Raw genomic sequence first — 8,335 nt, 5'->3', positions numbered from 1 at the left:
GTCCCCTTCTGTCACTGGGATATAGAAACTCGCCAGGTTGAACCTATTACAACACACCTCTCTCACCGAAGAAATATCAATCTAGTTGGCCAAACTATTTCAATAGGTCGGAGAAAACTACGAAGCTATCACAATCATGAACATAAGAATCATATTAAAATTCAGAGAATACTCAAATATTTATCAAGATTAATCTGAACATAAACCCACAATTCATAAGATCCCAACAAACGCACCACACAAAAGGATTACATCATATGGATCAAAGCGAAGATGCGATGATCATTGTATTCAAGATCAAGAGAGAGAGAGAGAGATTGCCATCGAGGTACTAGCCATGGACCCGCAGGTGTGTGGTGAACTACTCACACATCATCATGAGGGTAGAAAGGTGGATGAAGAGGCCCTCTGTGATCGATCCCCCCTTTGGTAGGGTGCCGGAACGGAGCTTCAGATGGCCTAACCGCCGGAACAGAGACTTGCGGCGATGCAAAAAGTGTTTCAAGACTGCTTCTGGGGGTTTTAAGATATCTGAGAATTAATAAGCTAGAGAATGGAGTCGGAAGGGCCTCGAGGGGCCCACAAGTCAACACGGCGGCCCCCAGGCCACATCGAGTTGGCTTGTGGGGTCCTCGTGTGGCCCCCGACCTTTCTCATTTTGCTTGTTGGTCTTCTTTTGGTCCAAAAATATTCTCCAAAAAGTTTCAGGTTAATTGGAATTTGTTTCGTATTGAAAAACAGAAAAGTGAAAAACATGTAGAAAACAACTGGCACTCGGTACTGGGTTGATAGGTTAGTGCTGAAAAATAACATAAATTGGTAAACAAATACCCAAAAACTATCCTAGAATGATAATATATTAGCATGGAAAAATAAAAAATTATAGATACGTTGGAGACGTATCAAGCATCCCCAAGCTTAATTCCTGCTCGTCCACGAGTAGGTAAATGATAAAAACAGAATTTTTGATGTCACATGCTACCCATTATGTAACCTTATGCATGTATGCTCATTGACAAACAATGAATTAACAAGCATTAACATAGCAATACTTCTAAGCATAAGCAAAAAACATTAATCATTCAAAGTATACGATCCTCAAAGTTTGTTTTACCCCTATTCATCTTATTATATTATCAAGGCATGGCTCAGTCTTCACCACATTAATACAAATGTCAAGCACCACGGTGCCCAAGTCACGCAATTGGATCATACTTTTTCAATATGCATCAACTTTTTATTCTTTATGCAATACATGAGCGTGAACCATTGGACATAGAATATAGATGGAATAGAATATGGTGGTAGGTATCGAAGGGGTAAAAAGTGGAGAAGATAGTGTCACATCAATTAGGCGTACCAACGGGTATGGAGATGTTCGTCGATAGATATCGATGCAAGGAGTAGGGTTTGCCATGCAAATGATGCAGTTGAGCTATAAGTGTATGAAAGCTCAACTCAAGCTAAGTGGGGTGTGCATCCAACTTGCTTGCTCATAAAGACCTCGAGAATTTTAGGAAGCCCGTCATCGGAATATACAAGCCAAGTTTATGAAAAAGTGATTCCCATTAGCATATGAATGGTATAACATGATACTGTCTATATGAAGAACAAGGCGTCACTTTGAGGCACAAGTGTGGTAAAGGATAGTAGCAAAGTCCCTTCTCTCTTTTTCTCTCGTTCATTTTTTATTATGGTGGGCTCATTTGCCCCCCTCTAGTTTTTATTCCCTCACTAGGACAATGCTCTAATAATGATGATCATCACACTTTTCTTTACTTACAAATCAATATGAAGAATGATAGGACAGTATGACTCTGTATGAATACCTCTAGTAGTGTACCAGGATGTGCAAAGATCTAGCGTGACATGTATCAAAAATATGATGGACGGTGACTTTAACACAAATACTATGTCAGCTCTATATGATCGTGCAAAACAATATGATGATGAACGAACTAGTCATGTGAAGTGACAATGGAATTTACATGGCAATTTATCTCGGAATGGCTATGGAAATGCCATGATAGGTAGGTATGGTGGCTGTTTTGAGGAAGATATAATGAGGCTTATGTGCAACAGAGCGTGTCATGTCACGAGGTTTGAATGCACCAGCGAAAGCTGCACCAATCCTCGAGGTGAGAGTGGGCGATGCACGGTACCGAAGAGGGTAGCAAATATGAGGAGGTAAGATTGCGTATGTGCATGGTATCACATTAGTCATAAAGAACTCATATACTTATTTCAAAGTTTTATTACTTTTATCACAAATCAAACTTCTACTCGCATGCCCCGAGGGAGGATGTTGGTAGGAGTTAACCATCGCGCGCCCTGACCTGAAACAACACTAGGATTTCAACGAGGAATAGAAACGATCACACATTGATGACCCACAAGTATAGGGGTTCAATCATAGTCCTTTTGATAAGTAAGAGTGTTGAACCCAACGATGAGCAGAAGGAAATGACAAGCGGTTTTCAGCAAGGTAATTTCTGCAAGCACTGAAATAGTGGTAATAAGTTGTTTGATAGCAAGATAATTGTAACAAGTGTCAAGTAGAAATAGTAACAATAGGTCCAGCAAGGTAGCCCAATCCTTTTGTGGCAAAGTACATGTAAGAACAATTTCTTATAATAGGCAAAGTGTTCTTGAGGGCACACGGGAATTTCATCTAGTCACTTTCGTCATGTTGGGTTAATTCGCGTTCGGTATGTTGATAATTTGATATGTGGGTGGACCGGTGCTTCGATGATATTATTACTTGGACAAACCTCCCAATTATGATTAACCCTCCCGCAAGCATCCACAACTACGAGAAAAGTATTAAGAATAAATTCTAACCATAGCATTAAACATAGGGATCCAGATCAGCCCCTTACGAAGTAGTGCATAAACTGGGGTTTAAGTTTCTGCCACTCTCGCGACTCACCCTCTAATTACTACTCCACAATGAATTCACTTAGGCCCAAAATATGGTGAAGTGTTATGTAGTCGACGTTCACATAACACCACTAAGGGAGTCAGAACATTCATATCATCAAAATATTGAATAAATATCAAATTCACATGACTATTTGCAGCATGATTTCTCATGTGGCCTCAAGAACAAAAGTAACTACTCACAAGTGATAAACATGCTCATGATCAGAGAGGTATTATATAGAGTAATGAACCTGAACATATGATCTTCCACCAAATAAACCATAAAGCATCAACTACAAGATGTAATCAACACTACTAGACACACCCCAGGTACCAACCCAAAGTCCCGGTACAAGATTGAGTACAAGAGATGAACTAGGGTTTTGATAGGAGATGGTGCCGATGAAGATTGGCCTCCCCAAGATGAGAGGGTTGTTGGTAATGATGATGGCCTCGATTTCCCCCTTTGGAAGGAAATTTCCTCTGACGGAATCGCTCCGTCGGAGGGCAAAAGTGCTCCTGCCCAAGTTCCGCCTTGAGACGGTGACGCTTCGTCCCAAAAGTCATCTCCTTTATTTTCTAGGGAGAAGGAGAATTTATACGAGAAGATGGGCGCCAGAGGTGGGCCAAGTGGCCCACTAGACATCAGGCCGCGCCATGCACGTCTAGTGTCCTCCTGGTGGCCCCCTCTGGCACTTCTTCATTCTAGTATTTTTTATTTATTATAAAATAAATCTCCATAAGTTTCCAACCCAATTGGAGATGTGCAGAATAGGTATCTCTGGCGTAGATTTTCCAGGTCCAAAATTCCATCTGCCGGTATCCTCCCACTTGATGTAAACCTTGCATATTATGAGTGAAAAGGCAATAGAATTACTCCACCAAGTGGCAAAATGCATAAAAACACTACAAATAACAGTAATAACATGATGAAAAATGGAAGTATAACACATCACCACTATGCCTTTTTAATTTTTAGACAAACAAGAAATTAGCATCTCTTAATATCAACACCTCTCTGAATTAATAATAATGCACTCACACCTTTTTCATATCACCACATCAATATCATTAACCCATAATTTCTCTATATGTGCTACATGATGGTTTTAATTATCACTCATTGAACACCTATTATTTTTTGTCTAGTCTTATGACCCATGCAAATTACTATCACTATTTATTTAACTCTCAAGTAAATATAAGTGAAGAATGAGAGCATGATATTTCTATAAAATTTGCACGCCACTGTGCTCAAAAAGATATAACTGAAGTACTAGAGGAACTGCTAAGCTCAAAAGATATAAGTGAAGCAAATAGAGTATTCTAACATATTACGATGATGGTGTATCTCTCACAAATAGGTGTGTCCAGCAATGATGATTCTGGCAAATTGAAAGTAAATTTAAACAAAAGCAAACGATCCTCCAAGCAAAACCCATATCATGTGATGAATAATAATGTAGCTCCAAGTGACATACCGATGGATTGAGACAAAAGAGGGGATGCCTTTCGGGGCATCCCCGAGCTTAGACGCTTGATTCTTCCTAGAATATTACCTTTGGGTTCCTTGAGCATCCCAAAGCTTAGGCTTTTGCTGCTCCTCATTCCTTTGTCCATCAGGATAATACCCAAAACTTGAAAACTTCAATCACATAAAACTCAACAAAACTTCGTGAGATCCGTTAGTATAAGCAACATATCAAATACTTTTAGGTACTGTTATAAGTTGATTCTTATTTTATTTTAGTATAAGGTACTGTATTCTAACTTCTCCATGGATTATACCCCCCGATGCAATCCATGGCATCATCAAAACAAGCAAACTATGCAAGCGAAAACAAAATCTGACTAAAACAGAACAATTTGTAGTAATCTGTAATGAACCTATACTTGTGTAACTTAAACTATTCTGAAAAACTAGTACGAACTCAGGAATTTGTATAGAAAAACCGTGTAAAAACTTCAGCTTAAAAAGACATTCGAGTAAAATTAGAGAAATTTTGCACTCGACATCAAAGTTTATCTTTTTGCACTGCATCAATTCTACTCATCATACAAATCAACCCAAAGGCTTTACTTGGCACAAACACTAATTAAACATAAAAACACAATCATTACAAAGGAAATAATAATTTTATCATAAACAAACAAAAAGTAAAAGCAAAAAATAAAGATAACTATTGGGTTTCCTTCCAACAAGCGCTATTGTTTTACGCCCCTAGCTAGGCATATTGAATAGTTTCAAGTGTTATCATCTTTGACACTCCACTGATAAGTAGATCTCATGATTGAATCATAAGGTGTTCTAATTCTATTTCTAGGTAAGTGTTCCATTCCTTTCTTTAATGGGAATTGGAACCTTATGTTTCCCTCTTTCATGTCAATGATTGCACCTATAGTTCGTAGGAAGGGTCTTCCAAGTATAAAGGGACAAGTAGGATTGCAATCAATATCAAGCACAATGAAATCTACAAGCGCATAATTTTTATTTGTAATGATAAGAACATCATTAATTCTACCTAATGGTTTCTTAATGGTAGAATCCGCAAGATGCAAGTTTGTGGAACACTCTTCAATATTAATTAGTGAGACCAACCACATCACACAAAGATTTAGGTATAGTTGAAACACTAGCACCAAGGTCACACAAAGCATTGCATTCATATTTATTTATATTAATTTTGATAGTAGGTTCCCACTCATCATGCAACTTTCTAGGAATAGGAACTTCATGCTCAAGTTTCTCATCATCAGCTTTTACCATAACTTCTACTATATGTTGAGTAAAAGCTTTGTTTTGTTCATAAGCATTGGGTGAGATAATAATGGATTGCAACAAGGAAATACATTATATTAAATAGACATTATCATAATTAAAGTCCTTGTAATTTAAGATAGTGGGCATATCACTAGTTAAAGTTTTGACCTCTCTGAACCCACTTTTTTTAGTTTTAGCATCAAAATCATCACCCTCCAAGTAAACGGGATGCTCCTTAACTATAGTTGACTCATCTCTAGTCCCTTTATCATTATTATTAAGGGAGGTAAACCTAGATTCAATAGGATAAGTAGTAATCATTTTAATATCTTCATCATGTTTCGTAATGGGGAAAGATTCCGGGTTAGCGGCCATCCTATTTACTAGAGTGGTTTGCATATCGGAGATTTTTCCTAACCATTCTTCAGTGTGAGCAAATTGTGATTGGAGGTTAGACATTTCTTTATTAACTTCATCAAGTTGTTTACTAACGGCATCTAGCAAAGTTGAATGTTTATTTATTTTAGAAGCAAAGGATTTATTGTGCTCATATTGTGAAGTCATGAAGGTTTGCATAGAACCTTCTATTTTTTACATTCTTTGGTAGTAAGAGGTAGTGTAGAATCTATCTTGAGACATGGTGACCGAGCAAGCAAATCAACAAGCACGACAAGTAAACTAGAGAGTAAAGCAAGAAAAGAAGTAAACTAGCGATAAGCAAAGATGAATATTTTTGGTTTTTTACGAGACAAACTAAATGTACAAGCAAATAAGAATAGGAACAACTGAATGAACATTTGTGTGAAGTTACTTGATAGTTGGTGATGATATTCCCCGGCAACGACGCCAGAATTCCTTCCTAATACTTGTGATCAACGTTGGATTTTCTATAAAGAGAAATGGGCTATCGTAGCACAATGTGGGTAACTATTTCCCTTAGTTATGAAACCAAGGTTTATCGAACCAATAGGAATATCAACAACAACCGTCTTTAGTGGCTGCACACAAAATAACAAATAACTTGCGCCCAACGCGGGCAAGAGGGTTGTCAATCCCCTTGGTCTCCTTATTTGCAAGCAAGTGAGATGTGTAGATAATTGTAAATTACAAAATAAAATGAAAACAAGTAAATGGCAGGAAGGTATTGAAGGTTTTGTAAATATATGGTGAATATACCCCGGGGCCATAGTTTTCCCTAGTGGCATCTCTCATGAAAACAACATACGGTGAGTAAGCAAATTACTGTTGGGCAATTGATAGAAAAGCGGATAGTTATGCGATATTCATGACAATGATCATGTGTATATAGTCATCACGTCCATAAACAAATAGTCCGACTCTTGCGTGCACCTTACTATTATTCCACTCATCGACCGCTCTCGAGCGTGCATGTAACATCCCAAAATTATAAATTTTGGAATGTTAATATAATTATTAGATTGATTGTTTGTTTGTGTGCTGAGTGATTAAAAATTGTGTGAAATTTGAAACTTTTCGAAACTTTTGAAAGAGAGGGAATAAAATGACTTTCCCCTTCTCCGGTAAATTCAAATTCAAGCTTTTAAAAGCCAAGAGAGAAGATGACATGACTTCTTCAATTAAAGAATTTGAACGGAGATATTTGCATTGAATTATTTTTGCATTTTCATTTTTCCTCACGCGAGAAATGCCCGGAGAAAACTCTCTTGCACGCAAGAGAGAGAGCGGAGGAAAATGACCCTCCAAAGTGCGGGCAAATTTTTGAAATGTTTGAGCCAAGAAAAACCCGAGGTTTATTGGCAAAAATATTTGCAAAGAGAAATAAAGCAATTTAGTGAATTTCTGAAAAAAACATTTTTTAAAAGTTTTTATTTTGGTTTTAAAAAAATGTTATTCGGGTAGAGATTCTTTTTCTGATTTTTTGATATATAATACCATATATAGATATTTTGATTTATTTTCTTTTTTTAGCTTTTAGATTTCTGTTTTGGAAAAACTTAGAAATTAGGAAAGGGTTCTTTGTCTTTTCTTTTGCCGCCTTGGGCGCTAGATAGCTGGGCCCGAGCCCCTTTTTCCCTGGGATCGAATCCCTTGTAACCGGCCACCGCACCCCCTGCCTTTTCCCTCCCTCCTCCTCACTGTGAGTGGCCCCCCACCACCCGAGCATCTTCCCCACGTCGGCCTTCTTCTTTCTCCCTCCCCCTTCCTATTCTCTGCACCCGACCGAGCCTCCCCAAGGAACTCCCGATTCCCTTCCCCACCGCCTCCCTCTCCTTCCTCAAGCTCCCTCCCCCATGGCCTATATAAACCGAGCCCTCTCCACAGCCCCGTTCCCACCCCCGCCGCCGCCTCCCCTCTCCCCTCGCCGCCGCCCTAGCCCTGCACCACCGTCGCCAGCAGGCCAAGTTTCTGCAAAACCTTCGGCCTCGCCCTAGGAGCCGCCCCGTCGCCGCCCCTCTCCCCGAGCGCCTCCCCCCGAGGAGGAGGAGTACTCCCACGCCGCCACCCCCGTCACCGCCCGCCCCCCGGAGCTCTCCCTCGCCGGCGGCGACATCCCTCGCTGGTGCAAGGCTGCACCACCCCTCGGCCTCGCCACGGAGCACCCCGTCGCCGCCCCTCATCTACCCCGAGCGCCTCCCCTCGGAGGAGCACCCCGCCGCCGCCTTCCCCGAA

Source organism: Hordeum vulgare, chromosome 6H (genome assembly GCF_904849725.1).
Source record: "Hordeum vulgare subsp. vulgare chromosome 6H, MorexV3_pseudomolecules_assembly, whole genome shotgun sequence".
In the NCBI taxonomy this organism is placed as follows: domain Eukaryota; kingdom Viridiplantae; phylum Streptophyta; class Magnoliopsida; order Poales; family Poaceae; genus Hordeum; species Hordeum vulgare.
Note: the sequence above shows the minus strand (reverse complement) of the source record.